The sequence below is a fragment of the Solanum verrucosum genome, unplaced genomic scaffold (assembly GCF_900185275.1).
Source record: "Solanum verrucosum unplaced genomic scaffold, falcon-dt-bn FXZP01000223.1, whole genome shotgun sequence".
Classification (NCBI taxonomy): domain Eukaryota; kingdom Viridiplantae; phylum Streptophyta; class Magnoliopsida; order Solanales; family Solanaceae; genus Solanum; species Solanum verrucosum.
Genome location: NW_026020290.1, coordinates 223,823 through 249,842, shown reverse-complemented (window position 1 = coordinate 249,842; position 26,020 = coordinate 223,823).

Here is a 26,020-nt window from a genome sequence, read left to right as displayed (position 1 = left end):
TTTAGTTCCGTTCTTCAGCTTCCGCTCTTCAGTTCTTCCAGAGACAAGCGTTTTTGGAGAAAGAAAAAAATGTGTTCTTCGACTTCAGATAGAAAAGTGTTATGAATTTTTAATGTTTTATTAATTATTTTTTTTGGCCAATAAAAATGGGAGGGAGAGTTGAAAATGTTGGAGGGAATATAATATTTTAGTGAAAATTTTAAGGCCACACTTGTAATGTGTTGTTTTAACAATAATAAAAATAGGACACTTTAAAAGTGTGGCCATATATGTAAATAGTTGTTGCCAATTATCTCATACTGTAACAACGCTTATAAAGTGTAGCCTATACCATTAAAGAGTACGCTTTACAAGTGTTGCCAATATTAGCGTAGCCAAAAGTTAAAAACTTGGGCTACGCTTTAAAAGTGTTCCCAAAAATATTTTAAGCAACATTTTACAAGCGTTGTCCAGATTTAGTGTGGCCGTAAGCCTAAAATGCTGTAGTGGCCCCTTAACCTACGGAGGCCATCCACGGGGTGTGGATTGACCTACGGGGAGTGGGCCCCTTCCATAGGTCACCAAATTTTGGCCAACTTCCATCAAAGGGGGCAGCCTTGGGGGTTAAGCTTAGGGTCCTCCTCAAGGACCCCTAGGGTGGTCCACGAGGAGTCGTACCTTGACGTTTAACCTCTAAACTCCTCAACCATTACTCAAAACAACATACAACAACCTCAAACCTCAAGACAAACTCACACACTCACTAGTTAGGCTCTAGTTTCACTAGTTCATTTTTAGGGTCGTTACATTATCCCCCACTTAGGAACATTCGTCCTCAAATGACACTCTAAACACACTTAAGGGGTAACGACTCAAGACTAGAAGCCCACAATCATGCATGCAACATCAATATAAAAGCACACAACTAGGATGAAACATCAACTCCATATCAGTAGGCTCAAAACACAACAAGAAAGTAGGAACTACATCTACAAACTCGTTATGCATCAAAACTTCACATTCTTCATTTCATTATATTGGAGGAACTTCCTTCTCCAAATCACATCATGCTCAACACAATATCATTAAGCACATTATGCAATTTTCTCATAAAGGAACATTATGCAACTTCTTCATAAAAACACATTTAGGCATGCTCAACAAGTCAACTCATGAAATATTTAGGCAACTCATCATAGATGCATATTAACATGAGGAACACAATTCCTGAAAACTCATTTTCTTATAACAAGAATTCAACTAGAACATGCACAACATAAGGAGACCATGGAAACTCAAATTCACACATAACTCCAAAACATGAAACAAGCTACAAGGAACTCTTGGTCACAAGCTTGAATACGAATAGAAGGAAAAGAGGTAAGGATATCAACACTCTCAACAACCTCACTACTCGACATACCATCCTCCACTTAGGAGAAAACCCAACTTAGGCTATCATTAAAAACAACATAGGAACCTCATCACAACATTCACACTATAAGGAACCATCAACATACCAGAGCGTTTAAACTAGGAAGGTCCTCATTAAGCAACTCTTTCTCACAACTACTTTACCAACACCGCTCAAGGTCTCATATGAGTCGACCATACCGAGTCTAAACTCCTCGAACTCATTACACCTTAAAAAGCGAGAATCAAGTGAGCCCAACTCATGAACATCAAGGACCCTCAACCACCTTACCATCTAATCACATTGTCTCCCCCATAGAGGTAAGCCTATAAAACCTCCTTACCCCATCACCTCTTTCAATCCTAATATCGGAGCAAAACATCACTCAACCTTCACACTCATCACCCAATGTGATTCTAAACCGAGGTGAATTACACCTCTACTATTCTTAAAGAACTCTACTCACTCCACATCTCTAGGCATCACTTAAACACCACAATTCATCAAATCTTTCAAAAAACCTCAAAATTCCAACATCACACAACCATAAGCAACTTAGTCATGTTAAAGATAACAACACAATCGAACATCTCAAATCCAACAAGTCACATAGCCACAATATACATCGAAACTTACCTTTTTCTCCCTCAATCCTTGTAGCATTAACCCTTTGAGTAGTCACATCTTTAAGACCACCGAATAGGGAATAAGAGAGAGATTTTATAGAGTTAAGTTCTATGGCATGACTTGAAGAATGAAGAAAGAAGTGTAACTCCTAACGTCCGATAGCCTCTCGCTCATAGATGTATCGCGACTCACACTGATGAACAGGACTCTAATAGACGTGACTTGTGAGACATCAATCCTAAAAACCATTCCCAAAACCGTGTGATCTCATACCATGTTTGTCACGACCCGAGAGCACACACTAGTCGTAACACTGTGTACTCGATCTCGAATGGGTCTTATACAGGCCTCATAACATTCATTCATCGCATAGGTAATCGAAATAGTACGAAATTAAAAACTTTTTATTCAAAAACCATACAATCTAAAGACATTCAATAAGCAGCGGAATACAAAAGTCTCACATGGCCATCTTAGACAAAACTTTAACAAGATAGGGTCACGACCCTTTTCAATCGAACAAAAACTACTAAATGTTTATTACATGAAGAAATGAAATATAAGAGTTCTTGTCCTCAATACCATGAGGACATACTGAGTCTTGGAGGAAAATGTATCCAAACACTTCAAATCCTAGCTAGAATAAATCACTTGTCGGGACCTGCACTTGTAATAAAAATAAGTGAAATATGGGTTAGCAAACAAAAATGTACCAAGTATGATGACCATGCAAAAAACATGCTTTAAAAGCGACATTTTGGTTTGAAACCATACATTATGCCACTTTTTAGAAATATCATGAACAATAGCATAAGAGACATCAAACACAAATATAATTATCACACAACTCAAACATCACATTTGAACAATATCATCATGTAATTCTTCACCTTCACATATAGCCTTCACCTCAAGTAACCCTAATGCTCTACCTTGTGCAATGTATGGATAGCGTCCCATACCACCATCCACACCAAGGTACCACATTAAAGTCACCAAAAATCAACTTACCACTCAACCTTTCCATTTCCAATAATACACATACAAAAGAGACCTAAACAATTAACAAGTTATTTCATCACATTAAGACCATTACATAAGACGACCCCTAAGTCATACTTGTGCAATGTGCAAGCAGAATCCCATAATACTATTCCCACTAAATACTCCTTTGAAATCACCATAGGCAAGACACATTCAAATACAATAAGTCATAACAAGGAAGTAACCCATAATGTCATAGAAGCATAACATCCATCATTACATTAAGCATTTAAGAGTCAACATTCTTCAATAACTTCATTTAAAGGGCTTTCATATAATAGTCACTGAGACTTAGAGAACTCACTATCAGCCTCTTGAAGCCTACTCGTGCCATGTATGGATAACATCCCATACTACTACCCACACTTCATAGAACTCCTCAAGAAACTATAATGCACATCTCACATGATGGGAATAAGCTTTTAATCGACCTAGACCATGAGAGCTAGATCATGGAATCCGATGTACTATCCCACATCAAAAGGGTTGGTCTACTTGCCTAAGGTAAACATGTATTTAGCTTAAGTGGATCCACTAGTTAGACCTATGTGGGCACATAGTTAAGGGGCAAGGAGATTTCTACTATATACCCCGCCTAAACTCATGTGAGGGCATCCATATCAAGAGATTGCTACTACAAACCCCGCCTCAACTCACGTGAGAGCTTCCTTCTCATTCAATATCCTCTCGGTGCTTAGTCTACATTCCCATAGAGTATTTTACCATTCATCACATTAAGGGATGAGAGATTTTTACTAGATACCCCGCCTCAACTCACGTGAGGGCATCCATCTCCACCCAACATTCATTCATTGGATAGCTCGTAGTTTCAAAGATAAGAATAGTCTTTCATCTAAGAATCCCATTATCATTCATTAGTGTAAGATCAAGAATATCCTTTCAATCAACACATCATTATCATTCATTAGAGTACAATTTAGAATAGTTTTTCAATAAGTACTTCCTCATCAACATTATCATTGAACCTCATTCATTATTCATTCAAGTGTGTTAATAGAGAGACAACCTCCAATCCTAACACAATTAACTTCAAGACATGATCATCATTCATCCAATTAAAGCACACACATGTATCATATCACATTCATATATAAAACATCATGATAATACTTCAATTCCTCACACTATGCCTTCAAAGGCCAAGGATCACAACATACATAGGAAATAAACACCTCTACCTTTCAAGTGGATCCACAATTCAATCGCAATTCTAACACATCAATTAATTAGGTCAAACTTGCCCTTTCAAGGCTATGATCACAAATCCTCAATTCACCAACAATTCACCATAATTAGGCATAGATGATGATATAATTCAATAATCTAAATCAATCTAAGCATAAATCCACCATCATTCATTCATAGTCAATAGACCCACTTCATAAGTCACAATCTAGAAATTGAGAGAAATCATGGGTTCATAGAGTAAAATCATCTTAAATCATCAATTAAACAAGATTATAAGCATAGTTTATCATTTGAAAATGATTGGTGCAAAAACCCATGAGATTGATTAAAATCTAGGGCTTTTCATGAACTTGAAATCACTTTGAAACTTCTTTGAAATTGACTCTAGGGTGAAAGATAACACTAGATGAAGGATCACCATACCTTGCTATTGATTCCCCACGAAAATTGAAGAAGAAACACCTTGAAATCCCCAACCCTAGCTTGATCTTGACTTTGATCTCCAATGGAGTTTCTAAAGAGAACTTTTTAGGAGGGAAGGGTTTTGATTTTAGAGATGAAATCTAAATGAGTGTTTTAATGTTTTAATACTCTTAAAATACTTAAAAATAATCGACCCCACACTAATTAGGACATGGGGTGAATTTAACAATTCACCTCTAGCTTGGTCGTGTCACTTGACAACAAACAAGTGCCATCCACGAGCCATTGACACACACACCGTGTTGTTGGTCCATGGTATGGGCATGTGGCTTTGTTTGGGGCCCTTTTGAACTACGGAGGCCATCCACGGGGCTTGGATGGAACTACGGGGCATGGACCCTTCCGTAGGTCACCAAACTTTGGCCAACTTCCATCAAATGGGGAAGCCTTGGTAGTTAAGCTTAGGGTCCTCCTCAAGGACCCCTAGGGTGGTCCGTGGGGAGTCGTACCTTGACGTTTAACCCGTAAACCCCTCAACCATGACTCGGAACAACATATAACAACCCCAAACCTCAGGACAAACTTACACACTCACTAGTTAAGCTCTAGTTTAACTAGTTCATTTTTAGGATCCTTACATTGTTGCTAGATACCCCGCCTTAGCTCATGTGAGGCCATCCATCCCAAACAACATTCATTCACTGGATTGCTCATAGATTCAAAGATAGGAATAGTTTTTCACCTAAGAATCCCCACATTGTGAGAAAGCCCTTTGAGAACATGTCATTATCATTCATTAGAGTGCAATTGAGAATAGCCTTTCAATAGACTCATCATTAACATAATCATAGAACTTCATTCATTAGTCATTCATGACTGTGTGTATGTAAGAATAACCTTTCACATATAACCTCATCATTCATAAATGTTAATAGAGAGATAACATTTAATGATAACACCATTACATTCTAAACATGATCATAATACATTCATTGTGATCAGACATATACTTCACATCATTATCATACATAAATCCTTAATGAACATGCCTTTAAAGGCTATTAACTAACATACATCCATAAATCCAAGATACTACAATAGATAAGGTAATTGACATGATCCAACACCCAATTCACTATAAACATAAACAATTCAACATACTTCCATGATCAATCAATTCCGAATCACAATTCACAACATAAAAATTTGGGGAAAGGCATGGGTTCTAGGAAGAAATCATCTTAATTCATCTTTAAATCCACAATTCATTAATAATTCAATGCAATAAAGCTTTTGAAAAATTTTCAGAATCGAACCCATGCTAAGATTGAAAACTAGGGTTTTTGGGGAAACATTGGAGACTTGAAATCACCTTTGAAATTGGGTCCTTCAAAGAAACTAAGTCAAAGATTAGGACTACCATACCTTTTAGGGAAGAAATCCACAAAAATCCCTTGAAAAACTTGAAGTCTTGACCTTGGAAGCTTGAATCCTTCACCTCCAATGGAAGTTTCTAGAGAAAGAACTTTTGGAGGGGAGGGGAGGTTTCTAATTTGGGTTTTGAAATAATGAATTGAAAATAGAGTTTAATACTTTAAAAACCCTTAAAATACATTAATTAATCAATAACTACCGTTCATTAACTAAACTAAACTTAAAAGCAATTTACTAAACTACCCCACCACTAGGCCAACTTTGGACAACAACACAGTGGTCACTCACGAGACCCCACCCACAGATCGTGATGTCATCTCTTGGTCCATGGATGCAACTCATATTTTGGGGGTTTGACCTACGGAGGATATCCAAGGGGCGTGGATAGACCTACAGGGCGTAGGTCCCCTTTCGTAGGTCATAACATATTGGGTAGTTTTTGGTTTCTTTAGGGTCTTGGGGGTTAGGCTTTAGGGTCCTCCTCAAGGGCCCCTATGGTGGTCCTTCGGGAGTCTTACATGGACGTGTAACCCCTAAACCCCTCAACCTAAGCTCGAGACAACATTTAACCACCTCAAACTTCACATCAACTTAAAGACACACTAGTTAGGCTTTAGTTTAACCTATTCGTTTTACGGCTCTTTACATTATCCCCCACTTTGGACCATTCATCCTCGAATGAAACTTTAAACACATTAAGTGGTTAACGACTCAAGACTAGCAGCCCATTATGCATGCCACATCATAAACAATGCACAAAACTAGGAGGAAACATCAACTCCATCTCAAACATACTCCATGAAACTCAAGAAAGTAAAAACTACATGTAAAAACTCATTATGCATGAAAACTTCAACATCTCTCATTTCATTGGAGGAATTACCTTCTCCAACTCATTTCATGATCATCACAACATCATTAAGCACATTATACAATTTCTCCTAATAACACATTTAGGCATGTTCAACAATTTACCTCATGAATCATATAGGGAACTTATAGTAAATGTAATTCAACATGAGAAACATAAATCATAAAAACTCATTTTCTCATTTAAATATGAATTCAGTAGGTACGTGCATATCATGAGAAGACCATGGAAATGCAATATCACACATGACTCCAAAACATGAAACAAGACAAAAAGGAACTCTATGCCTTAGACTTGAATAGGCATGGCAAGAAAGAGATAAGAATATCAAAACTCTCAACAACCTTACTATTCAACATACCATCCCCACTTAGGAGTAAGCCTAACTAAGGCTAACATCAACATCACATAGGGACTTCAATCAGACATTCACAAATTATAAGAAACCCTCAACATACCGGTGCTTTTAAACTAAGAAGGTCATCATTAAGCAACTCTTGCTCACAAACAACCTTACCAACACCACTCAAGGTCTCACATGAGTCTACCACACCGGGTCTAAGCTCCTCAAGTCACTCCACCTCTTAAGGTGAGAAATTCAAACAAACCTAACTTATGAACCTCAAAACTCAACATCACTAAGCCGGGTTCTATCATCATCTTAAGCACAATCATATAGAAACACATTACTACTAAAGTCAACACCACAATCTATCATCTCAAATCTATTAAGTCACATAGCCATATTTGGCTTCACAACCAACATTTTCTCTCCTTCAACCCTAGTAACATATACCATTCAAGTGGTCATACCCTAGAGACCATCGAATAAGAAATAAGGGAAACACATTGTAGAGTTAAACTCTGTGGCACGACTTGAAGAATGAAGAAGTGAGACTTTCCTAACACCCAATAGCCTCCTATTCATAAATGTAGCGCACTTCACACTATGAACATGCTCTACTTGATATTGTTTGCGACATCGTAAAACCGTTCCAAAACCTTGTGCTCTGATACTATGTTTGTTACGACCCAAGGCAACCCTCTAGACGTGGCATGGCATACTCAACCCCAAAGGGGTCTCATACAAGCCTCATAGCATTCTTGAACATAAGAACATAGGAATATAGAGAGGAATGAAAACTTTTCTTTACAACTGAAGACATTTTTCATAAAAATATGCGGAAGACTTTCTAAACTTCGTCTCAAACCATCTAATACTTTGAATACAACTTTGGGGCATTGCCCATACAAAATCTCTTACATAAACTAAAAGACATAGAGGGAACATAGTGTGTTTTGTCCTAGAAACTATGAGGACTCACCAAGTCTTCATATCCAAGCTCCTTAGAAACCTATCCTTCAAGTATAAAACATCAATATCTCCCAAACCCTAGACTTTGGTAAAAAAGGAGAAATATGGGTTAACACAATTAAGTACTAAGTATGGAAGCCATGCAAAAACCATGCTTAAAACGGACATTTTCTTTGGAAATCATGATATATGCCAATTTGAGAAAACCTTCATGAACATGGGTATAAGAGGCATAATATACAAACATAACCAACATACAAGTAATTTAATCATATTAGAACATAATCAACATATATACAATTTCTTCACATTAGAGCATAATCAACCTATAAACCATTACCTTCACATTAAGCCTTTACCTCAAGTAACCCTCAAGCTATACTTTGTGTAATGTATGGATAACGTCCCATACCACCATCCACAATAAGTACCACATTAAGGTCAAAAAAAGTGAACTTACCATTCAAACTTTCCATATTTATACCATACCTATACATAAGAGACAGAAATATTTCATAAGTCATATCATCACATAAGGACCATCATTTAGGGAAACTCTAAGTCCTACTTGTGCAATGTATGAGTAGCATTCCATACTACTACTCACACTAAGTACTCCTTTGAAACCACCATAGACAAGGCACATTCAAACTCAATAATTCATAACAAGTAAGTAACTCATAATACAATATAAGTATAGCATCATCATCTCATTTAAGCATAAGTCAAGATTCTTTATTAGCTTCATTCCATTAAGAGCACCTTCATTCAATAAACATTAAGCCAACATTTTTATTAACATCATCATAAGAGCACATTCATTTCATTTAAAATTATAAAGGAACACACCATAACCCCTCTCAAAGCCTACTTGTGCAATACATGGATAGCGTCCCATACCACCACCCATACTAAGTAGTGTATTCTTGAGAAGCCATAGTTCATTAACACTCTTTGTGGGGGTAAGCCTTAATAGACATAGACCATGTGAGCAATTCATGGAATCCTTGTGTCACCATCACCGGATAAGGGATTCCTACTTGCCTACGGTAGGACCATTCATTTTAGCTTAGGTGGATCCACTAGCTTATATCCTATATGCGCACATAGTTATGGGATAGAGAGATTGCTACTAGATAAACCATCTCAACTCACGTGAAGGCATGCATCTAAAGAGATTGGTACTATAAATCCTACCTCAACTCACGTGAGGGCTTCAATCTCATATCACTATCCACTCGGTGCTTAGCATTATTCCCCACAGAGTATTTGACATTCATTACAATAGTTCATTATGGGATAAGAGATTGTTGCTAGATACCCCGCTTCCACTCACGTGAGGGCATCCATCCCAAACCTAACATTCATTCATTTGATAGCTCATAGACTCAAATATGAGAATAGCCTTTCACCGAAGAATCCCCACATTGTGAGAAAGTCCTTTCACAACATGTCATTATAATTCATTATAGTGCAACTGAGAATTTCCTTTCAATAGACTCATCATTAACATAATCATAGAAGTTCATTCATTAGTCATTCATGAGAGTGTGTGAATGTGAGAATAACATTTCACATATAACCTCATCATTCATAAGTGTTAATAGAGAGATATCATTCAATCATAACACCATAACATTCTAAACATGATCATAATGCATTCATTGAGATCACACACAAATACTTCACATCATAATCATACATAAATCCTTCATGAACTTGCCTTTAAATCTATGAACCAACATCCATCCATGAATCTAAGATACTACATTAGATAATGTATTGACATGATTCAACACCCAATTCACTATAAACATAAACAAATCAACATACCTCATGTAACACCCCGTAGTTTAGTGAGTTGAACTGGTGAGTTCTAGAGCCTTTGGTAAGAGTTTTGGAGTGTCGTATGAGGGTTAAAACTTGTAAAAATGGTTCCCGTACATAAAATCAAGGTTTTAGGGGTTAAATGTTTGGGTACGACTCCCCAAGGACCACCCAAGGGGTCCTTGAGGAGTACCCCAAAACAGCCCCTAAATCTTGAAAATTTAGGTGACCTACAGATGGGCAACCACCACCAGTAGACCAAACCAGGCCCCGTAGGTCATGGGATAAGGTCAAGGCCTACAGAGGACTGAAACTTCAAGACTCAGTCCCTAACCATGAGACAAAATGATGGACAGTAGACCCATCCACGGTCTGTGGATGGGTGGGCGTGGACACTACCAGATTTTAGAATTTTAGTGTTTTGTTAGGTGTTTAGGAATTAAGTTAGTTATTAATTATGGTTTTAGAGAGTTCGGTTAGTTAGTTAGTTTACCTCCTATATAAGATTAATAGGCCCCTAAACTAACTCCTTAATTCATTCATCTTATAACTCTCAAATCACTCTCAAAATATTCTTTCTCTAGAAGTCAAGAAAAAGAAGGAGAGGAGAAGAGAAGAGAAGAGGGCAGCACCTAGGTCATGTTTTCTACATGGATTCAAGCTTTATTTAGGTATTTGATTGAAGGTATGTGAAGCTTAATCATCCATGGGTTCTTCCACCCATGGAGCCCCCAAAGTTTCCTCCAATTGTAAACTCAAAACCCAATTCTAGCTAGGGTTGTGCTTACATTATGGGTAGGGTTTGGATGTGATTCCAATCTAGTGGATAACATCCAATTATGATTGAATTAGGTTTGTTTAATGATATTATTATGAATTCATGTGATTTCTATGGTAAACCGTAATCTTAATTGATGAATGTGATCTTTGTGGGTTTATGCCATTTGAGGCAAGGTTGAAGGTTCATAGGTGATCTTCCTAATTCAAAGTTATGTGTAGTAATTGATTAAAGTTAGGATTATATAGTCCTGAATTGAAATAGACTCTATTGTATATTGATGAGTCCACACATTGGATTCATTTAGGGCTATATTTTGATAGAATTAGTGTCCTCAAATACATATTTTTTCTCAATATTTGATGAAAACCCTTAAGTTTAAGGTATTTGGAGTTTGGGGGAAAGAATGAACACTACAAAGCATAAAGGAACAAAGGCAGCTAAAAAAATGAAGAAATGAAGATCTGAGAATCGCTGAACCCATTTGACGAGGCGCCAAAAGATCTTACCTCATTTTTTATTCCAGTGTGCTGAGCCCTGAAGGAAAAGATCAAATCGGTGGTCAAAAGGAGCAGTCGGTGTGTCACCGAGTAGCTCCTCGAGGCAGTACTATGTCACCCAATGATCCAAAACACGACGATGCTGAAGGATAGAGCAAGATGAAGATGATACCTACCAAAGCGCGGATTGCTGAGTTGATCAGCGATATCAACTAACGACGCCGAATGATCCGCTGCAGTACAAATTTTTGAAAACTATAAATACTCGTTCAGAGTTGTAGCTTAATATTAGATTTTTGACATAGAATTTTTAACATAGACTTTTAAGCTCTATGTTTGGAGAGGGTTTTCAAGAACTTGAAGATTCAAAGGGTTTCAACTCCAACAAATTGGACTTGGGTCTTGTGGATTCTTCACTCTTGGCTTGTTTTAAGACTTAAATCTTCATACCCATTTGAATGCAAACTCATATTGGTATTAATTTCTATCTCTTTTACATTTCTAGCTAAAACCCCAATTCTTGGGGTTTGATTTTCTGAATATGGGTTAGAATATTTGTTGGGTCTTGCTTGTTGATGATTTATTTGTTGTTTAGATGTAATTTCATTTAGTAGTTGTGGTGGAACTTAATGAAATTGTAGTTGCAAATACAATTTCACCTTAGCGTTTTCGGTTTGCGAGAGAGAGAGGTCATAAAACTAAAACTACTAAATTGATGGCCGATGGGATTGGGTTGACCTGAGGTGTATGTAACGCCCCTCAAAATGAAATAGGATAATTAGAGCTTCACATGCGTGTTAGTAGTTGATAAACTTGTATAAATGTATGAAAATGAGTTTATAAGTCAGTTTAATTGAGTTTAAAGTCAAACGTCAAAGAGACGTGCACGACTTTTGGAAACTAGTCTTTTACGTGTTGATGTGGTCTAGTATGTTGTACATGTTTCTATGTGTTGTTTGGATTCTAAAATCAGTGGAGGTGACCCTAGTGTCTTAATAAATGTTTTAGGGTCGAAACGTTCGAGTACGACCCCCCGGGGCCACCCTAAAGGGCCCCAAGGAGGACCCCTAACCCTTGGACAAACAAGCTGCCAAGGAAGCTTGAAAAATGTGCATGGAGGGAGCATGTCCGTGTCGCGGACTAGCTCCACCAAGGGTCAAAAATCTTGGTCCGCGCCGCGAACCTGTTTCCTGACAAAATCTGCGAAAATAAAATTCAAGTTTGACTTGTTTAAAAAGGTCCAACTAAGTGAGGGGTAGTTTGGGTACTTTGGGGAATTATTATAAATGGTTATTCTACCTATTTTAGGGTATTTTAAGTGGATAAAACCCCAAGACCTAGAATTAGACCTCATTATCTAAATTGAACATTCCCTCTCAAATAAACTCTCTCTAGAACTCCATGGAAGACATCTTTGAAGCTTCAAGCTAGGGGATGGGTTTCTACTGATTTCTCCTTCAAATTCATAGGAAATTAATCATAAAGGTATGAGGATTTTATCTTTGATTCTCCTTTCAATCAAAGACCCAAATCAAAGTGATTTCAATGGTTTTCAAAAACCCTAAAAACCCCAATTTCAATTCTAAACTTTGGTTCTTCCATGAAAGTATTTCAAATGATGTTTTATGTTAATATTGATGGTTTTAAGGTAAAAAACTCCATGAACCCTTGCATAGCTTGAAACCATAATTTTAGGGCTAAAGTGAGTCTACTGATTATGAGTTAATAATTTGATATTAATGTGTAGATTGTTATGGGTTATTGATTTATTTATTATTCTATATTGAATTATGAGGAATTGATGGTCAATTGTTTTATATTGGATGTTGGCCTTGAATGGACAATTGAGACCTAAGGCTTATGATGATAATGAAGTTGTGAATAGATTAGTTAATTCTAGTATTATATATATGTAATAGATGTTAGAATTGTGAGGTTTGATCCCTTTGAAAGCGGGGAGGTGTTTACTTTATAAGCATGTTGTGATCATGGCCTTGTAGGCAAAGTTGGATGATTGTTGTTTTGAGTAATGTTGATTATGTGAAGGTAATGTGATATGATGTGAATTTTTCTATGGTCTAAGAGCATGAAATGTGACCTTGTGTAGAGACTTTATGTGTTATGCTTGGTTGTTGTCTTCTTTAAATGACTTATAATGAAGGTGAGGTTAAGGTAGACTATGTTTACCTCTTCTCACACCTAGTGAAGAATGAATGAAAGAATGTGAGAATGAATAAAAAGAATGAGAGTTAATGCTAATGAATGAAAGTTGGGTCTATTGTAAGGATAGTCTCATAATGTACTCCTTTTAAATAAATGGGGTTCCTAGATGAAAGGTTTTCTCATCTTTGAATCCAATAGCTTCCTTAATGAATGTTGGGCTAGGATGGGTGCTCCTTCGTGAGTTGAGATGAGAGTACTTAGTAGCAATCCTTATCCCTAAATGAAATGAATGTCCTAACTCCATGGGGGAGTAATGTCTAGCACCGAGAGGATATGAAGATGGGTGGATACTCATTTGTTAGTTCAAAGGTGAGTATTTAGTAGCAACCCTTAAGATGGGTGCTCCTTTGTGAGTTGAGATGAGAGTTCTTAGAAGCAATCCTTTTATCCCTTAACTATGTTCCCACATAGGACTAGCTAGTGGTCTCTACCACGTAAAGGATAAAAGAATGACCCTACCTTAGGCAAGCAGGGATCCCTCATCCGGTAAGGGTATTACCGGGATTCCATGTCAGGCTCCGTGGTCTATGTCGGTTAAGGCTCTTCCCCCACACTAATGAATGAATGAACTAGGGTCTCTTAAGGGTGTACTACTTAGGATATGTGGTGGAATGGGACATCATCTAGACATTGCACAAGTAGACATTTAAGGGAGATCTTAGTGTGTCTTAGTAATGATAATGAATGAATGAGTCTCTTTGGGGTAATTAATGAAAGTGTTGGTCCTTGAGCATGCTAATGTGAATGTAAGTGCTTATGTTGAATTGAATGTAGGTGATGATCTTATGTCATAGTGAATGAAGTTGTCTATATGCATTAAGTTGAAAGAATGATTTATGTTGAGATGTTAATGGAGCTTGTCTTGTGTAGCCTTAAGGATCACTTGGGTGTGGTATGGAGAGGTAGTATGGCTGCCTCATCATGTCTTACTTAGGTGAGTCTTGGGATGACATTTGATGAGTGTTCTAGTTTTATGAAGTGACTTGTTGGCTTATGTGCTTATATGTCTCATGTGATTAATTGGTGAAGGTTGAGGTATGCATGGTAAGTGCACTTTGTGTGACCTTATGGTGGTGCCTTAGTGTGGGTGATGGTATGGGACGTTGCCCGTACATTGCACAAAGGTATTGCTTAAAGGTTACTTTAGGTGGAGGTCCAAGGCAAGAAGGTAAAGGTAAATGGGTTATGCATGTTTATTAGGTATTGTGAAGCACATGACTTTGTATTGTTGGATGTGACTTGTAAGGTGCCTATTATGTTGATGTTCATGAGATTTTATTCAAATGGCATGAAAGCATAACTTCCGAACAAATGTCCTTTTTAGCATATTTTGCATATCCTCATACTTAGTACGTGCATTGTGCTAACCCCTTTCTTCTATTTTATTACAAGTGTAGGTTGTGGTAACTAGGAGGATATTGTGCTTTGGAGTTGCTTGGATTGCTTCACTCTTCCAAGTCTTTTGTATGTCCTCAAGATTCGAGGACTATGTTTAGAAGTTTCTTAGTCATTGTAATAGACATTTAAGTTTCATTTCATTTGTAAAGGGTCGTGTCCCTTAGTACGTTTTAAGTTCTTTTCTAAGATTGGCTAAAGAGACTTAGTAGTTCCGTTTACGTATTGATTTTTTCAAATGTTGATAACCCTTGAAGTCTTATGGTTTTATTAAATAAAAGTTTTAAATTCTTAGTGATTTTATGATCTATGCGATGAATGAATGCTAAGGCTTGTATAAGATCTCCGAGAGGTCGAATACACATGTAACGGCTAGGGGGTGCTCTCAGGTTGTTACAGTTTAGCTCGACAGAGTGAACCCTAGACCTTCTCCCACACACTCAGCTCGGGAGAGTGAGTGGGCTAAGGCGGAGGCTGTTCTTCATGCAGCAAGTGGGTGTCCGAGAGGAACCCATTTGATTCGGGATAAGTTACTCGAGAGAGAATTTACCCCCACTATAGTCTAGCCTAGTCACAAATATTCAACAGATTTATTATCAAAAGCATGTACCCAATTGTTTAATTTTTCCAATATTCTTATCACATCCCAAGAACCCCATCTCCTTGATTAGTACTCTTTACATTTTTGTTATTTTTGTTTACTTGTGAAAAACCCCCATTGATAATTGACGCTTGCGTCACCCCTTAGATTTAACATGTTTGTATTCGAAAATGTGTTTAGCTATGACTAATTATAAATAAATTTTATTTTTCTATTAATTCTCACACCCATTTCCTTGGGACTCGACCCCAACCCTTGGCTAGGTTTCTTTACTATTGTACGATCGTTGACACTTGCATTGGAAGTTTTGTCTTGATTACGCAAACATCAAAATGGTGCCGCTGCCGGGAGTGGTATTACTTGAGTATTCTTTGTTTATCAAAATTTTGTTCTTCTTAGTTGTAGTACACTTACTTAAATTTTAGTTTTGTTTTGTTTTGCTTGTTTATGTATTGAAGCAGAAAAATGGATATGAAGCATAACTATGTGTATCAAACAGATCACCCCTTCTTGAAACTGTTGAACCTTAGGGACAACCTCCTAATGTTCAAATATGTACGGGATGAAACCCTTCAAGAAATGTGGCTAAAGTTTCAGGCAGTGCTGCAGCCATGCTCCACTCATGGGATAACCGACAAGGTGCTACTAGAAAGCTTATATCGGGGTCTTGGACCCAATAATAGAAGTAATGTTGATCAACTTTTCACGGGTGGTATGCTACACCAGCCCTATGAAGTCATAGCCGAACTTCTAGATGGCATGGTTAAAGCTAACAAAGAGACAAAAAAAACAAGAGTGGGATGAAATGCTAGCTCAGTTGGATTTTTTATCCAAAAGAGTCATAGAGTTGGAAGCACAGGGCTTGAAAAATGACAAGCACTTCCCCCTTCGAGAGTGTATAAAGGGGAACAAGAAGGAGGGCATACAAGATGACGATTTCCTCTCACTCGTTAACAAAAATCGAAGAACAAGATAAGATTTTGAATGAGATGAAAGAGAACATTGACATGTTGAGTCAAGCGACAACCTCTAACTCCATGACAATTCAGCTACAAGATTCCCAAATAAATCAGTTAATATCAGGTCGCTATCCACCATTTGTCGAGGACTCGCCTAGTTACACCATGGCTGACTCTGAGGATGAGGACTAGACATTAACTTGTGTCGTGCCACGATGTTAACTAAGGTTCTATTTGGGAAGCAACCCAAAACCCTTTTTATTGTTTTAAGTTTCTTTTAAAAATAATGGTGTGTTGGTTGTGCAGGCTAAAGTGTGGCAGATGTTATGAAAGGAGGAGTTTAGCGAACAAAAAGCTTCATTCGGCGATTCTCCAAAGATGTCGGTGACCCCGATCCAGTCTGCCGTTGAGCTCAAGGTAAATTTACACTAGAATCTGTAAAACTCGGTGAGCCTATGAAATTTTTGTCGAATCGCCAATCTGTCGGCGATCCTAATCTTTACCACCGTTTGGATTCCCAACATTTACTGGGAGTTCTGTAAAACTCGGCATGGTAAGTGACGTTTCGGCGCGTCACCGAATGATTCGACGATCATGAGTAATGTCGCCGAATAGAAAAAACTTGATGGTCTTTAAAATTGATGGTTTAAATTGCTTAAACTCCTTAAAGCTCCCTCACTGTTCATTCTTCAAACTCACACCTGCACCTCTACTTTTACATTTCTACGTCTATATTCTATGTTGGTTATTGAGTTGTGCTTCGAGTTGGATTACATTGACCACTCAAAGGTTCGCCTAACATCCCCATTTATCCTTTAATTTAATGCTAAATGTGATGTTGAATTTTTTAATTTTCGACGAGAAGCATGATGTCATCGAACGCATTCGGCGTCTCGCCGAAAGACTTCTGGTTTTCTCTTTGTCTGCACCCTTGTATTCTCTATGCATTGCTCTCGGCGAACCGCCAAAGTAGTTTTGCACTACACCAACTGGTTCGGCAAAGTGATTCTGCAATTGACCTGCCTTGATTTTGTCTGAATACTTTCTTTTTTTTTCCTCGAAGCTTTGTAGAAATGGCTAGGCAGAAAGTAGCTGGAAGAGATATGCCACCCGACAAACAAGAGCGAAAAATTTCAGGAAAAATACAAAGGCAACAAATCCTCCCAAAATGGATAATGAGGGCAAGAAGCCCAGTGCTAACAAAGGAACAAATCCCCAAAACCCCACTATTCCCTCCTGGAGACATGGATTTTTCACAACCTTCCACTCCTTTTTGGCGGCTCATGACTTGGACAATCATAGTAGGTCAGTTGCCGCTGAATCTTCTAAAGAAGCTACGGAGGCCATTATCAAATTCCAGGTTGACACATCGGGCATTGATGCCCAAACAGATGGAGCGACTGTGTAGACATGATTTTTCTTTACCTCCCTCTCTGTCTTTCTTTAATTGACATTCTGAATATTCTGTGTTATTTGCATTTGAGGACAAATGTTTTTATTTGTGGTGGGGAAAGGCCCACCTTAGTGTGCTATTGATGTTCGTGTTTTGTTCATATTTGGTCTTTGTGCTTAAATTTTGTTTACACTACTTTTTGTGGATGTTAGAGCTTGTGGCTCCTTTTATTTTAAATTACAAAATGATTTTGTCCCTTCAGAAAAATTTTGCCACCTATCGTGTGCCTAATATAGCTGTTCTTTTCCAAAATTTAAGTCTCAGTTCCGATCAATACCGATGACTTGAATAGTGCTCTCAATCGAACAAACATGAATGGCTACGATGAGGCTAAAATAAGTTGCATAGACTATATGTGAACTCTTAGCATCTCGTTATGACTAGCCTAGTATCGAATCTAGTCTCTTGTGATGATCATTTCACAGTAACGAAAGTGTGGAGTCTTGTTTGACTGTAGTGTCAATGCCTAGTGTGATGAGCTTACTTTGAAACATGCATAATAGATCCTAGAATTTGCCCCGTTGGTCCGATCGACTAAGTAAGACAATCTCTTGATATGATATTAGGCAACTTTAAAGAGTGTGAGCCAATTCGACAGATACCACTTTTGTGACCAACCTTGTGAGTGTGTGAACCTCTCTTGAACACCCCTTGAGACTTACCTTTCTTTGGAAAAAACATGATGAAATCATAACCTTTCTTTATCCATTACCCATAATCCTCAAGAAGTTGTGGTTAGTTTGAATAGCCAACTGAGGCTTTTTGCCTAAGTTGGGGGTGTACTGAAAAGAAGAGGTAAATCAAGAAGTGCAAGAAAGTTCCTCTTACCCATGGTTTTGAGAAAAATGGAACCCCTCCATATAAAAAAAATGAAAATGAAAGTTGTAGAATAAAGTACTAAAGAAATGGGGTTTCCAAACAATCCATGGAAAGTGAATAATAGGATGACTTATGAGCACTAAAGAAAATGATGAAGGAAAAGGAAAGGAAGTATTGTGAGCGCCACATTTCATGAGGATGAAAGTCACTTAACCTAAATGACCATACCTTTGCACTCAGCCCCTTTACAAGCCTTGAAAAGACCTTTTGATCTTGAGTGAGCTGAAGCAAATGTTGATTGGAAAATACGGGCAAACCTATTGGTGAAAGCATGCATTATGTTCTTCCTTGTGAGAGTGAGCATTGCATTTGATTACTCAACTTTAAATGATTAAACCTTTGTGTGTGAATATGGAATCATTCCTTGTGTGAGGGCATTTGAACACTTTGGTTGAGCTTGAACTTGCATTTGAAGAAAGTATTGTGAGCATGAGATTCTTTGATATTGGTGAGTCAGAACTTGAATCTTTGAGTGCACATTTGATCTTTGCATAAGTAACTTAGTCTTGTTGTGTGCATTCATGATTGAGTCTTGTGTAGCACTGTTCGAGACCTCCTTTTTGAACGGCTGAGCTTGAGTTTGCTTGAGGACAAGCAAAAGTTTAAGTTGGGGGTGTTGATGAGTCCACAAATTGGACTCATTTAGGGCTATATTTTGATAGAATTAGTGTCCTTAAATGCATATCTTGTCACAATATTTGATGATACCCTTAAGTTTCAGGTATTTGGAGTTGGAGAGAAAGTATGGACACTACTTAGAAAAAAGGAATAAAGGCAGCTGAAAGAACAAAGAAATGAAGATCTCAGAATCGCCAAACCCATTCGGCTAGTCAACAAACGGTCTTACCTCGCCTTTGGTTGCACTGTGCTGAGCCATGAAGTAAAAGATCAAATTGGCGGTGAAAATGAGCAGTCGATGTGTCACCGAGCAGTTTCGTAAAGCAGTAATATGTCACCCAATGATCCAAAACACAACAATGTTGAGGGATAGAGCAAGACGGCGATGAAACCTACCAAAAGGCAGATCACCGTGTTGATCGGTGATCTCGACTAACGGTGCTAAATGATCTGCTGCAACACAAATTTTAGAAAACTATAAATACTCATTGAGAGTTGTAGCTTAATATCAGATTTTTATATATAATTTTTAGCATAGACTTTTGAGTTCTAAGCTTGGAGAGGGTTTTGAAGATCTTGAACATTCAAAGGGTTTCAAATCCAAAAAATTGGACTTGGGTGTTGTGGATTCTTCACTCTTGGCTTGTCTTAAGACTTAAATCTTCATACCCATTTGAATGCAAACTCATATTGGTATAAATTTCTATCTCTTGTACATGTCTAGCTAAATTTCAATTCTTGGGCTGTGATTTTGTGAATATGGGTTAGATTATCTGTTGGGTCTTGCTTGTTGATGATTTATTTGTTGTTTAGATGTGATTTCATTTAGTAGTTGTGGTGGAACTTAATGAAATTATAGTTGCAAATACGATGTCACCTTTGTGTTTTTATCTTGCTCGAGAGAGATGTCATAAAACTATGACTACTAAATTGAAGGCTGGTGGGATTGGGTCGACATAAGGTTCAGCTCGAGAGAGTGAACCCTAGTCCTTCTCCAACACACTCAGCTTGAGAGAGTGAGTGGGCTAAGGCGGAGGTTGTTCTTCATGCGGCAAGTGGGTGTCCAAGCGGAACCCATTTTGTTCTTGTTAAGTTGCTCGAGAGAAAATTTAACCCGACTATAGTTTAGCCTAGTCACAAATATTCAACAGATTTATTATCCAATGCATGTACCCAATAGTTTAGTTTTTTCTGTATTCCTATCACATCCCAAAAAACCCATATACTTGATTAGTACTCTTTGCATTTTTATTGTTTTTGTTTACTTGTGACAAATCCCCATTGATAATTGACGCTTGCGTCATCCCTTAGATTTAACATGTTTTTATTCGAAAATATTTTTTAGCTATGACTAATTACAACTAAATTTTATTTTTCTATTAAATCTCAAGCCCACTCCCTTGGGACTCGACCCCAACCCTTGGTTTAGTTACTTTACTATTGTACGATTGTAGACGCTTGAATTGGAAGTTTTGTCTTGATTACGCAAACTTTACTTAATGTAGCATAGAGTTCAAACCTCATGGGCTAAGATTGTGCATAATGTAGCATCTCCTAGATTCCAATGCAAGTAATGGTCTAAGATTATGCTTGAAGGAGCATATCCTAGGGATCAAACTAAATGAACTAAGAGTATGCTTTAAGTAGTATCTCCTAGAACCAAACATGATGAACTAAGACATACCTAGTGTAGTGTCTCCTAGTGTTGAACCTTAATGAACTAAAATGATGCTTTAAGTAGCATTTCCTAGAGTTCCAATATGACGAACTAAGATGTACCTAATGTAGTATCTCTTAGGGTTCAAACAATAAGGGACTAAGATTGACCTAGTAAAGTGTCTCTTAGTGTTTCCATGCTTTGTAAGAGGGCTAGTCCCTAATTAAGGAACATGTGTATGTGAGCTAAAGAAGTACTTAGTATGAGTGTTGTATTCTATGATATATGCTTAGATAGGATTGTGCTATAGTTGCCTTACTTAATATGATATGATTGACTAGGGTTATAGTTCTGTTGTCCTTATGAAGAAACTAGTAATGACACCAAGGTAGGGTAAATATGACTATGATGACTTCAAGGTTAGGCTTAGTGTGGAAGGTATTATGGGATGCCTTTCACACATTGCACAAGTGTGCTTTGAGGTTACTTAGGAGTATGGTGCCCTTATGGTAAAGAAGCTTAAGTCTTAACCACGCATCTAGACTATGATTAAGATGACCAAAAAGGGATACTTGGCATGGGTGGTATTGTGGGATGCTATTCTTGCTTGCACATGTATGTTTTTGAGGTGACTTGAGAATGGTTCTATTATGGTACGTATGACAAAGAGTCAATTATGCTTATGTGATTATGACTTTATCTCCTATGCTCATTAACTATGTCTTATGTTGACTTATATTCCTATGATGCTTATGTTGGAGATTATGTCATGACTATGATGATTGTGTTATTATCTTTTATGCTTATGTCATATGTTGACTAACCATTTGAGATGCTCTTACGATGTTGTTCTAGCTTTCATACTTGTTACATTTTGTACTAACGCATATTGCCTACAGTCTAATCAAATGTAGGGTTGAGGAGATTGAGTTGCTTTGAAAGCTAGGTTTCCAAGGATCTAGAAGTGTTGAAGAATTGGTGTGTCCTCATAGATTCGAGGACAGACCCTTATTCCCTTTATTTCTTTTATTTTCATGTTAAGACTATTGTATGGGTTGTGTCTCAAGAGGTTATTCTAAAAAGTTGTATTAGATGGTTTGAGACATATTATATAAAGTCTTATGTTTGCTTTTATGTGAAATGTATCGATTGTATGAATAGAAAGAAAGTTTTAAATTTTCCCGTATTTTCTATTATCTTATGTTAAGGATGTGCTAAGAGCTTGTATGTGACCCCTTCGGGGTCAGGTACGCCATGTTCTGTCTAGGGGGTACCCCTGGGTCGTGACAAACTTGGTATCAGAGCCTACGGTTTTGGGATAATTTAAGGATATCTCAAACCACATCTAGTAGTGTCTTGTTCATAAATGTGAAGGACGCCACATTTTATGAATATGATGCTATTGGATGTTACGAAACTTCACTTCTTCATTCTCTGAATTGTGCCATAAAATTCAACTCTATAGAGTCTTCCTTCTAATCCTTCTTTTGTCTCTTCAGGAAATGAATACACGAAGGGCTAACGCAAGAAGCGTTGAAGAGGAAAATGTGGATCAAGGAGTTCCTCTAGGAAATCATGTTCCTTTAGATGAGCATGCTCCGGTTGATCCGGTAAATATTACTCAAGGTGAACTTAAGGCCTCTATGCAAATGATAACCCAAGCCATGACAACCCAAACTCAAGCTATGGCGACCCAAGCCCAAGCTATGACGACTCAAGTCACTAGAGATGGTAGAGCTCATGTGAACCCTAATGCAAGTACACCCTCTTCAAGAATTAGGGATCCTACAAGAATGAATCCCCTTACCTTCTATGGCTCTAAAGTGGATGAAGAGCCACAAGGCTTTATAGATAAAGTGTTAAAGGTGGTGGATGCCATGGGAGTATATTCTCAAGAAAATGCGGTACTAGCCGCCTACCAATTGAAAGACGTAACTCAAGTATGGTTTGAGCAATTGAGGGAAGAGAGACCCGTGAGAGCGAGCCCGATTGACAGGGGATTGCTTAAGACAGCCTTCCTAGATAGGTTTTTCCCCTTAGAGTTGAGGGAACAAAATTTAGTGGAATTCATGAACCTCCATCAAGGGGTATGAGTGTGAAGGAGTACTCTTTCAAGTTCACCCAACTATCCAAGTATACTCCAACCTTGGATGCAAATTCAAAGGCTATGATGAATGAGTTTGTGATTGGGGTATCCGGTTTGGTTGAAGAAGAATGTCATACGGCAATGCTCCATCATGATATGGATATCTCAAGACTCATGATATACGCTCAGCAAATTGAGGAGACAAAACTCAAGAAAATGAATAGAGAGGTTAAGAGACCTAGAACTGATGATTAGGATTTCTCCAATGCTAGCTTCGATAGATATGATCATCCTAGGACCCAACAAAAACTCTCCAACCAATAGAGGGTGTCTAAACCTAAGCCTCTAAGAGGGAGTAATAGTGAATCTGTGTTGCTTAAGCCTACTTGCTCTAAATGTGGGAGAAAGCACTATGGTGAGTGTCTACCCAGAAAGGAAGGGTGCTATGGTTGTGGTAATGAGGGTCACAAGAAAAGATATTGTCCAATTCTTAGGGCTAAAGGGAGGGAGGCCTAGTCCAATGCTCCCAAGTAATCATAGATTTTATGTTCTCTAATCTAGAGAACATCAAGAGTAATCTCCTCATGTCCCTTCCGGTATGTGTTTCACGCTTTTGTAAATTTCTGAATTTCTTGTCTTTGGTGACTTGTTATGTTGGACTTTGAATTTATTGATAGTATCCATGATGTTTAGAAAAGTTGTGTAGGCTTACTCCCAAATGGGGGATAGAGTGCCTATCTAGCAGGGTTATTGTGTGCTTTATGTATTGCTTGATTTCCTTATATGTAAGTTCATGAAAATGCTTAGGTCTTATTAGGAATGCCTTATATGCATTGTTCCTTCTCTCATGTTGTAGTGCATCGTAGACTTGCATATAGATTTCATGAGTTGTGAATGAGAATGCCCTTGTTGGAGTTGAAAGATTTCCTCATTTAATGAATGCTTTTTGAGAAGTAATGTACATTTAGGCTCCATGAGTATGTGATGACCATGTCTTAACTTGGAGATGGCTTTCCTCCTTTAAAAAGAGTAGATATAGAATTGATGCATTTTTGGGTTGGTAGAAGTATTCCCTACTCCCTTGAGTTGCATTGAATGAGTTTGGTTTTGAATTGAAGTTTTGTTGGGTTGTATGCATTTAGATATAGTGCATGCATGACGGGCTGCTATGTTAGATTTTATACTTTAAGAAGTGTTTAAAGTGTCATTCGAGGACGAATGTTCCCAAGTGGGGGATATTGTTACACCCCGTAATTTAGTGTGTTGAACTAGTGAGTTCTATAGACTTTGGTAAGAGTTTCGGAGTGTTGTACGAGGGTTAAAACTTGTAAAAATGGTTCTCATTCTTAGAATAGGGGTTTTAGGTGTTAAACGTCTGGGTACGACTCCCCAAGGACCACCCAAGGGGTCCTTGAGGAGGACCCCAAAACAGTCCCTAAATCTGGAAAATTTAGGTGACCTACGGATAGCCAACCACGGCCAGTAGACCAGACCACGCCCCGTAGGTCATGGGTGTAGGTCAAGGCCGGCATAGGCCTGCAACTTCAAGCCTCAGTCCCTTACAACGAGACCAATCAATGGCAAGTAGACCCATCCACGGTCCGTGGATGGGTGGGCGTGGATGCTGCCATATTTTGGACTTTTAGTTTTTAGTTAGGCGTTTAGGAATTAAATTAGTTATTAATTAGAGATTTAGGGAGATCGGTTAGTTAGTTAATTTACCTCCTATATAATCTTAATAGGCCCCTAAACTAACTCATTAATTCATTCATTTTAGAACTCTCAAATCACACTCCAAATATTCTCTCTCTAGAAGTAGAGTAGAAGAAGGAGAAGAGAGGAGAAGAGAAGAGAAGAGGGCAGCACCTAGGTCGAGTTTTCTCCATGGATTTAAGATTTATTTAGGGATTTGATTGAAGGTATGTGAATCTTAATCATACATGGGTTCTTCCACCCATGGAGCCCCCATAGTTTCCCCCAATTGTAAACTCAAAAACCCAATTCTAGTTAGGGTTGTGCTTACATTGTGGGTAGGGTTTGCATCTTATTCCAATCTAGTGGATAAAATCCACGTATGATTTAATTATCTTTGTTTAATGATATGACGATGAATTCATGTGATTTCTATGGTAAATACTAATCTAAATTGATGAATGTGATCTTTGTGGGTTTATGCCATTAGAGGCAAGGTTGAAGGTTCATATGTGATCTTCCTAATTCAAAGTTATTGTAGTAATTGATCAAAGTTAGGATCATATAATCATGAATTGAATTAAAATCTATTGTATATGATTGATCTTGACTTGTAAAGTAAGAATTGAACCTTTATGATCAATTGAGACTTGAATCACCTAGTAATGAAAGATGTGACCAAATTATCTTGAAATCTAGGTATAAAGAAGAGCTTAAGAAAGAAACCTTGGGAGTAAGGTTGTAATCATGATGGCTAGGGCTTTAGGGTGAAGCTAATATGATTAACTTTATATCCTAAGACTCTGAGAATAAAATCTACATGTTAATCCAAGGCCAATGAATAGGTTTGTGTTGAGGGACCTTTACCTACTTAATTCATCTTATGTATCATAGATGGTAGGAAGTGATATAATCACTTGGTTCATAAAGAGATCCTTGTCTAATGTAGAATTCTAGACATGGTACGAAATATGAATATGAACTTAACATGAAAGACTTCTGACATAGTAATGGTTCTAGGGTTGAAGGGTGTGTC